The following is a 10690-nucleotide window of genomic DNA, read 5'->3' as shown; positions in this document are numbered from 1 at the left end:
AGCATGAAAACGGACTCACTTACATGGATTGGCTCTCAGCCCAACAGCAGAAAGACCCACATACAGAACACCTACCCCAGGTCAATGCACCCACCTACTTTAGGGAGATGCACCCCTTGGATCAAGCAGCCATGGCACACCAAAGGGGTAGCATTCACATAGAGGGAAGGATGGACAGACAGGAATGCATGGACGAGAGGGGCACACAGAGGGGGTGGCCACAGGGAGGAGAGGGAAGGAAAGTTTCTTATGGCTGGGGATGGTAATCAGGCCCATGAAACCAGATGTGCATGAGCTGTTGAATGAAAAACAAGTTTGCTATGGAAATTTGTACCCAAAGCACAATTTAAAAAAAAATTAAAGATCACAAATCCATCCACAAAATAAATAACAATAACAACAACAACCAAACCAGTTGTCATTGAGTCCATTCCAATTCATGGCAATCCCACATATATCAATCAGTCATATTCTGCTCCATAGGGTTCCCAATGGCCATGACCTTTTGGATGTAGATCGACAAGCCTTTCTTCTGAAGTGATGCTGGGTAGATGTGAACTGCCAACCCTTCAGTTAGTAGCTGAGTGCTTAACTGTGCTGTCCAGAGACTCCTTTGTATCTCCAAGTTCAGATTCAATTTTGAACTTCCTATTCACATATTCTGATGCTTAATTCTTTTTAATTAGTAAGAATCAGAGATGCTTCCAGGTACATATGGGATAACAAAAGTTAACAGAATTTAAGAACGGGAGAGAAGGGAAATAGGTTGTCTTGGTCTCTAGGGTTGCCAGAACAGAAATACCACAAGTGGACGGCTTTAACAAACAGGAATTGATTTTCTTACAGTTTGGGAGGCTAGCAGACTGAGTTCAAAATGCCAGCTCTAGTGGCTGGGTGAAGGCCCCTCGACCTTGGGCTTCAGCTCTGCCTCTTGTTCCAAGGCCACTGGAGCTGAAGGCTTCTTTTGACTTATGCAGCTACTGGCTGCTGAGGCTGACAAACCCAAGGTCAGCAGATAAAATGGCATAATCCTAAGATCAGCAGGCAACATGCAGGCCACTGGTTCAAGTCCGGGAACTAGAGCTGAAGACTTGGCCAAATGTAGGACCCAAAATGTGCCAAAAAGCTAGAGACCTTTCCCAAAGCATCTCCTTCTATACTGGAAGCAGGCCACACCCTGAAGGTAACTCCCCTTCAAATATCTAGCACCGCACAGTAGATTGCACCATGCAGGTGATTACAATCTCTTCATAGAGAATAATTACATCCAGCTTCCAAGACACTCAAAACCACAGCCCAGCCAAACTGACATTCAACCTTAACCCCCACATAGGTACTGACCAAAAACCGAATGCCTTCAACTGTTTTTACAAATGGAAATGGCATAGATCTTTCTATGAGCAAATTCAACCCACACTCCTTATCACTCACACAGCATCAGCTTGATAAAGACGTCCTGGTGCAAGTCTGTTCTAGACATCTGCTGTTTCAAATATAAAACTGGTCTTTGGCTTGTTCATTTTAATATTCCTAAATATATGACTGAAGAAAGCTCACACCGTCCAACTGGAATGTACAAGGACAAAGGTATTTCAATCTTCCTACTTTCATTTATATGATGCTTCAGCATTTTTGTCCAAAGTCTCGAACGAATCAAAGTTCTAACTACAAGATTCTTTTATGGTATTAATTGCTGCTGGTATGGATAAATGAAGGGCCTTATCTGCAGAACAATCAAATGTACCCAAACCAAATCTGTTGCCGTTGAATCAATTCCAATTCATAATGATCCTATAACCAAACCCACTGCCGTGGAGTCAGATCCGACTCATAGAGACCCCTCCTTGGGTTTCTGAGGTGGTATCACTATGGAAGTAGATTGCCCAACCTTCCTTCCAAGGAGTGGCTGGTGGGTTTGAACCATCAGCCTTCTGGTTCGCAGTCACATGCCTGAGGCCCAATGCCACCAGAGATCCCAATGATCCTATAGGACAGGGTAGAACAGGGTTTCCTAGGCTGTAATCTTTATGGAAGCAGCCTGCCTCATCTTTCACCTACAGAGTGGCTGGTGGGTTTGAACCTCTGATCTTTCAGTTACAAACCAAGTGCTTAACCACTGTGCCACTAGGGCTTCTTAACCAAGTAAATCTGACTCTGAAATAAAAACAGCACATACCAAAGGAATATCTTTAGGGCTCTTTTAAGGTAGGTAGAAAAAATGCTTTCAGTACAATCAACTACTTTTGATAATGATTTTTAATATTTTAAACCACGCCAAATCAAGTATAAGTGTGCAAACATTATATTTTAAGGGATAGATGTTTACATAAATCAAAAGGAAGTTATGACTCTTACTATATTGATACTGTTTCTTTGTTAAACTGTAAGCAGCTGAAGTGTTAAGACCAAATGCTACCTGAATTCCATAGCTTGAAAACAGACTGAAGTTGTCAGGGACTTCATTTCACTTGAATCCACAATCAATAAGCACAGAAGCAGCAGTCAAGAACTCAGACATACTGCACTGGGCAAATCTGCTGCAAAAGGCCTCCTTAAAGGGCTGAAGAGCAAAGATGTCACTTTGAAGATTAAGGTGCACCTAACCCCAGCCATGGTATTTTCAATTACCTCATATGCATGTGAAAGCTGGACAATAAATAAGGAAGACCAAAGAAGAGTTGATGCCTTTGAATTGCAGTGCTGATGAAGAATACTGAAAGTACCATGGACTGCCAGAAGAATGAACAAATTTTTCCTGAAGAAAGTGAAGCCGGAATGCTCCTTGGAAGGAAGAATGGCCAGATTGTGTCTCATCTACTTTGGTCATGTTGTCAGAAGGGACCATTCCTTGGAGAAGGATATCATGCTTGGTAAAAGTAGAGGGTCAGCGAAAAAGGGGAAGGCCCTCAATGAGATGGATTGACACAGTGGCTGCAATGATGGGCTCAGGTATAGCAAGGACTGTGAGGATGCAACAGGACCAGGAAGTGTTTTGTTCTGCTGTACACAGGGTCGCTGAGTCAATGCCAACTTGATGGCACCTAACACCAACATTCCTCCTCTCAGTGCTCAACATTAAGATCTGTTTTCTGTTGTTGGCTGCCACTGAGTTAGCCCACGACTCATGGATGACCTCATGCACAAAGGAAAGAAACGCTGTCTGGACCTGGGCCGTCCCATGATTGGTTTCAGATCAGACTCTCGCAATCTGTGGGGTTTTCATTGGCTGATTTTCAGAAGTACTTCCCTCGGCCTTTCTTCCTGGTCCATCTTAGTCTGGAAGCTCCGCTGAAACCTGTTCAGCATCACAGAAACCCACAAGCCTTCACTGACAGACGGGTGGGGGCTGCACCTCAGATACAATGACTGGGAATCGAACCCACGTCTCCTACGTGGAAAGCGAGAATTCTACCACTGAACCACCAGTGCCCTTAAACATTAAATCTAGTGGCATATATATCATTTATCACTACTGTTCACATACAATCTGGTTACAGAAAATGGTTTAGTAGTCTTCATTCCCCATCACCAAAATACCTCCTCAGAAATTAGGACCCCACCCAGCATGAAACTGTAAAACTCTCACTCAAAAGAACTCACTGCCATCGAGTCAATTCTGACTCACAGTGATCCCCGTTGGGTTGCCAAGGTGGTAAACCTTTACAGAAGTACATTGTCCCATCTTCCTTCTGTGGCACAGCTAGTGGGTTGGAACCCCCAACCCTCAGGTTAGCAGTCAAAATCCTTAGGCACTATGCCACCAAAGCTCTTTACTGTAAAACTAGGATCCTGTAAAAACCTAGCACACAGTGTCCAATTCCCTTTTCTGTAAGGGCAATATTGTATTTTAAACTTATCTTGGCAAAGCCAGCAAAATATTTATATAAAGCAATTTTCCTTTAGGACAAACTCAGCTGAAGATATGTGATACCTTGACCAAGCTCAACGATTAATGGGGATTTTTGCTAGCTCCAACTCCCACCTGACAAGGATGAGTCACTCAAAACCGAGGACTGCATCTGAAAACATTCCTCACTTGTTCTAAAGACTTCACTTCAAACACTGATGAGAACTGCCTTAAATTTCTGAAACTCACTATTTCAAACAGCATGCTGTCAACCACATAGGAGGATGCCTGGGCCTGATTTTGATTATATAAATGTTGCCCATTCCTTTGATCACTAAATTATTTCAAGGTCTTTTCTGGGGAGGAAAAAAAAAGTCTGTAAAATTTTTTGAACATGCAAATACACAAAATTTTAAATTCACCACCAGGTTCTTCCAATTAACAAAGTAACAAGCTGTTTGGAAACATGTCCTATTTAGCTGAAAAAAAAGTAAAAGGAGATATGCTCATACATTTCTGTAAAAAAGCATCTGTTAGGTGGACAGACACAATCCTACATATAGGTATATATATCTTCAATATTCCATTGGTCACCATCCATGGCTAGAGGATGAAGGAGCCAAGTTACTAGAAGAAAAAAGATGACTTCATAATTCTCCACAGTTAGAATGATCCAGGTTCACTGGCTTCAGTAATGGAAAACTTCAATGAACCGACGACCACAGGCTTCACATCAAATACTGGGATTATCATAAGTTTCAAGAATAAGGTTTAGAGACTCATCTTCTTACATGGCACAGAACCTACCAGAAATACCAGGAATGGCTCTAAATCTGGAGTCACCATATAGCACATTCCCCAGGAAGGGTCAAGGCCAGATCCATCCAAAGGGTGACGTCACTGTTGCTCCAGGCCTTCACCCAAGTCCAGCCTCTTTCTGGGATCACACGAGACCATTCAATTCCCTGTCGTGAATTTAACCATCCCCCCCAACTGACCTTCCTCTATCCCAACAACAACCTCCCCCTCTCAGCATCAAGCAAGGTTCCCAAAGTCAAAACACAGGTTGTCCACAAAAGCCAGTCACAGCTGCCATGAACCACAAGACCCAAACCAGAAAAGGGTGGGGACAGGGGAAGTGAGTGACAGAATGCTGTCCTAGAGACCCCAGCCTCCTGAGGTGACCGCATTCAACAAAGTCAGACATCACTGATTCCATATCTTAGGAAGAGCCTCACTACTCCCACAGCGTCCTTCCTTTCCAGAAATTTCCATTTAGAAGCAAACAACCTGGGATAGACATTCCACACACTTGCCTCTTTTCTCAGGAAAAAGTACATTAAAACAATAAATCCATTGTGAATGTTCTTTTGTAAAATTTTCCTTTGCTATCCTTATCAACTTTTAGTAAACATTCACAGCCAAGAAAAAACGCCCTAGAAAATCTTTTTTTCTAAAACTTGACTTCAGCAACATTAAAGGATGAAAATAACGTGCTCAATATTTCGTAAAATCTTTAAATTATCCTAATAAGTTTTATATAAATTATTTAATAAACTACAAGTCACTGATTACCATTGTTGTTGATGTTGTTATGTGCCACTGAGTTAGACCTGACTCATAGCGACCCCTCCTTGGCTTTCCGAGGCAGTATCACTACGGAAGTAGATTGCCCCATCTTCCTCTTGACAAGTGGCTGGTGGGTTTGAACCGCCAGCCTTCTGGTTAGCAGTCAAATGCCAGAGCTCCAAAACCAAACTCACTGCCATTGAGTTGATTCTGACTCACAGCGCCCCTAGAGGACAGAGTAGAACTGCCCCACAAGGCTTCCAAGGCTGCAATCTTTATGGAAGCTGAAAGATTAGGCAATCTTTCTTCCAGGGAGTGACTGGTGGGTTTGAACCAATGACCTTTTGGTTAGCAGTAAATGCCTTAACCACTACACCACCAGAACTCCTTAACCATTATTAATTCCTATTAAAAGAGCGAAGTAAACCAACTACTCACAAGGTTATTTTGTACATCAAGGGCCACATTTCAATTTCTTAGACCTTATCCAACATATTCTGAAACTTATATTCACAGTATGAGTTGTGAACTCAGAAACTGTATGAATTTAGCAGATAAGGCTGGTAACTGAAAGGTCAGTGGTTCAAACCCACCAGCAGCTCCATGGAAGGAAGATAGCAATCTACTTCGGTAAAGATTTACAGCCTCGGAAACCCAATGGGGCTCGCTCTGAGTCAGAATCAACTCAATGAGAGTGAATTCGGTTTTTTGTTTTGGTTTAATAATACATAATTCATTACTTAAATTATATACTTATGCTGTTGCTAGTTTCAAACTGGCTCTGACTCATGGCGACCCTATGAATAACAGAACTATTCAATGTAATTGTGAGGCCTGTGCCATCTTCATGGTCATGGGTAATGCACTTACACAAAACCTTTGACAGAGGGCTTAGGTGCTATCTGCCTGCTTCATTCCCAGCTGGTCTGTGTGTGTCCCTATGACCCAAGAAAAGTACATAAAGTCTACAGCAGACGCTGTTGTTGTTGTTTCTGGTGCTGTTGAGTCAATTCCAACTCATAGCGACCCTACACACAACAGAATGACACACTGCCTGGTCCTGCACCATCCTCACCATCATTGCCATGCTTGAGCCCAACATCACAGCCACTGTGTCAGTCCATCCAGCGGAGGGTCTTTTCCATTCTCACTGACCCTCTACTTGATGTCCTTCTCCAGAATTGGTTCCTTCTGACAAACTTGTAGCCACTTAAAATCCAGCTGACAGATAATAAAATCAGGCTCAAAAGTCAGCTTTGGGTCATGATTACAGAACAGGCAGTGAAGCACCATTACCGACACTCTTCAAACTCTGTACCTTCCACGGAAATGAGATAATTTAGGGGAAAACTAAAGACCACTACTTCCTTCTCTAAGCTTTAAGCATGCCTGGATGGCAACAAAATGAAAGAAACTAATAGGAACTAAGCAAAAATACTACTTGAAAACATACTCAAGTTTAGAAAGAAAAGTAACTCTTCAATTTCTGTTACCTTACACAATATTATCTTTTGAAAAATTATTTTTTTGAAGGAAATCCAGCAGAAATGCATACAAGCAGGCATGGAGAATGGACTCATCTGAGCAATGCAAGATACCAGGGATGCTCTGTATGTTTCTGTTAATAACAGCTTGATTAAGGCACAGGTCACAGACCATACACTTCATTTACAATTTTACCTTTTCATAACCCTAAAAAGAAGCCCCATGTGGTAGTTAAGTTGTGTGTCAACTTGGCTGGGCCTGGTTTTGAGAGACTGGGCAGCTGGATGTAGTTATTCCCCATGACAAGACTGGTAATCAGCTCCGTGATGGAATCTGCTGTAAGTACCTGAGTAGCTGCTTTAGGGTTGTGATCTGCTTCCAGTAAATATGAAGACAACTTTGAGAAAAGTCTCTAAGCTTTTTCACACTCTTGGACCCTGCATATAGCCAAGTCTTCATTCAGCAGCCTACCATGTTGTATGCCGATCTTGGGACTGTAATCAACTTGAATTAGTGGCCTGCCATATTGCCTGATAATTTGGGGACTGTGTCATTTTACTTGTCAACCTTGGTTTTGTCAGCCTCAGCTGCCAGTAGCTGCCTGAATTAAGAGAAGCCTCCAACTTCAGTGGGCCAGGAGCAAGAGGAGAGCTGAAGCCCAAGGTCAAGGGGCTTTCACCCAGCCCCTAGAGCGGGCACTTTTAACTCACACTGCTAGCCTCCTAAACTGTAAGAGAATGAATCCCTGTTTGTTAAGACCATTCACTTGTGGTATTTTCTGTTAGAGCGGCACTAGAGGACCAACAGGAGCTCTGGTAGCATAGTGCCTGAGGCACTTGACTGCTTACCAGAAGGCTGGAGGTTCAAATCCACCAGCCACTCCTCAGAAGGAAGGTTGGGCAATCTACTTCCGTGGTGATACTGCCTCGGAAACCCAAGGAGGGGTCGTTGTAAGTCAGGTCCAACTTGAGGGCACATAACAACAACAACAACATAGTGGGAGCTCTAGTGGCACAGTGGTTAAGGCATTTGGTTGCTAAGCAGAAAGTCAATGGTTTAAATCCACCAGCTGCTCCATGGAAGGAAGATGGGGACAATCTACTTCCATAAAGATTTACTTCCCCGGAAACTCAACAGGGCTCACTGTGAGTAAGAATCAACTCGATGGCAGTGAGTTTGGTTTGAATTTTTTTTTAATATAGCAATGCTTCAGACTTCACTGTGGATTACATCTCAACATAAAGAAAATAAAAATCCTCACAACCGGACCAATAAGCAACATCACGATAAATGGAGAAAAGACTGAAGGTGTCAAGGATTTCATTTTATTTGGATCCATAATCAACATCCACAGAAGCAGAAGTCAAGAAATCAAATGACGTACTACACTGGGCAAATCTGCTGCAAAAGATGACGTCACTTTGAAGACACTTCACCAACGCCACAACTCAAATGCATCGATTGTTCTGCAGTCTTCCTTATGCATTGTCCAGTTCTCACAAGCACATGAGGGTACTGAGAACACCCTGGCTTGTGGTGCTGGTGAAGAATACTGAGTATACCATGGAAAGCCAGAAGAGTGTACAAATCTGTCTTGGAAGAAGTACAGCCGGAATGCTCCTTAGAAGTGAAAATAACCAGACTTCATCTCTCGTACTTTGCTCATGATATCAGAAGGGGCCAGTTCCTGGAGAAGGGTATCATGCTTGGTAAAGTAGAGGGTCAGTGAAAAGGAGGAAGACCCTCAACTAGATGGATTGACGGCACAGTGGCTGCAACGATGGGCTCAGTCATAGCGATGACTGTAAGGATGGCACAGGATCAGGCAGTGTTTCGTTCTGATGTGCAAAGGGGTGCTGGGAGCTGGAACTGACTAGATGGCCCCTAACAACAATAACATACTAACTCTGGGTGTAACCTTTTGAGGAACTGCCAGACTGTTCTGCACAGTGGCTGGACCGTTGTACATTCCCACAACAGCGGATGAGGGTTCCAATTTCTCCACATCCTTACCACTCTTTGTCTTTCGATCAGAGCCATCCCAGTGGATGTGAAGTGGTAACCCCTCTTAAAACAAGGTCACTCCCTCTGGAATGGCCCCAGCTATTCTTCTAACCTATACTATTAAGTGAAAAATATGCCCAGATGGTCATTCTTAAAGGAGCTCTGGTGGCATGGTGCCTAAGGCATTTGACTGCTAAGCAGAGGCTGGTGGTTCAAAACCACCAGCCCACTCCTCGGAAAGAAGATTGGGGAATCTACTTCCGTAGTGATACCGTCTTGGAAATCCAAGGAGGGGTGGCTATGAGTTGGACCCAACTTGATGGCAGTGAGTTTGTTCATTTGTTTTAAGTCATTCTTAAAATCCAAAATAAAGTTACAGCAATCTAACACTCCCTGAATAAATGAAGGTATCACCTCTGTGTAATACACACTATCGTTCACCCCAAATTCTATCAAACTACAATACTGTCTGACATCAGAGTCCTTTCTAAATAAAGATGGCTGGTGCTATAGGGGCACACGGACACACATCACAACTGCAAAGTTTTAGGCAGAGCTTCCAAGACAAAACCCTGCACTGGAATCCAGGTTTGTCCATGACCAATGTGTAACCTTCACTGCTCTGCACCTGTGCAGGATTCTGGGCAGCTCTCGGCAGGACATTATCTGAAGGCTCTCCCAGACAGCAAGTTGTCCAAACCTGAAACTTTCATGAGATTTGAAAATGTGCTAATAGCCACACCTCAAGAACTAGGGCTGCATGGAAGAGAATTTGGGCTCAATAGTCAATCTGGGCTGAGTTCCGTTTCTGGCTCAGCCATTTGCAGGTACATGGCCAGAGGTCCATCACTGAACATTTTTGTATCTTGTTTCAGACCTGGAGGCAATAATGCCTTCTTCAAGTGCCTATGAAGATTCATTGAGCTAATCTAGCAAAAGCATCTGGCATAGTGACCAGACACTTAAATGTTTATTCTTGTCCATCTTCCTGCTAATCTGTCTCTAGAGGCAAAGTTTCCCAGCAAATAAAGATCTCTTAACAAATGTTGGGGGCCATTTAGAACTGAATGGGGTGTTCTTGTGATCTGTGGAATTCCGGTATAAAGTACTTCCCTGCATTGCACTCTGTTAATTGCTCAGAAGTGCTATCAGTTTGGGTTTCCAAAAGGACTAAACAGAATTCCTGGCCGTGAGAGGAGGGATGAAAATATAAGAGATCTGACTTGTGTCAGTGAGCCCGGGGGGCTCAGGGACAGGTTGGACACAGACCAGGTCAACGGGAGCAAAAGGGAAAGGCTGTATTCGCTTGACCCCATTAGAAGCCAGAGAGAGACTGAAAGGCTCTATAAGGGTCTGAGGGGGAGAAGGGGAATGGAGGATGCAGAGAGGGGCGGGGGCTGGACAGACATGTGGGAAGATGACAGCAGGCAGCAAGCACCATTCCAACTGTGAACCCCCTGCTTCTGCCCTCTCTCGCCACGTTCCCCTACCTGATCCGGTTGTCACGGAATTTGTTGAGATGCGCTTGATTGAGGTAAATGGTGCGGGCTGGTGCATCCAGCTGGTCTGCAGCGGACGTGGCCCGGGACATCTCATCATCTGCCTTCTTGTAGCCCGAAGAAGAACAGACAGGTCCTGCAGAGACCAGGCGCGGGGCAGAAAACAACACACAAAAGAAGTCAGCCGCCAGGGGGAAGGCAACGGCGCGGTGTGCGGGCTGAGCCCTGCTGGGGAGGATGCTCGGGCGCCCGCACGGTCCCGCCTTTGTACCTTTGCTCCCCGGAG

Source organism: Orycteropus afer, unplaced genomic scaffold (assembly GCF_000298275.1).
Source record: "Orycteropus afer afer isolate SDZICR_OR568_19922 unplaced genomic scaffold, OryAfe1.0 scaffold00092, whole genome shotgun sequence".
NCBI lineage: Eukaryota > Metazoa > Chordata > Mammalia > Tubulidentata > Orycteropodidae > Orycteropus > Orycteropus afer.
This window is presented reverse-complemented; position numbering follows the sequence as displayed.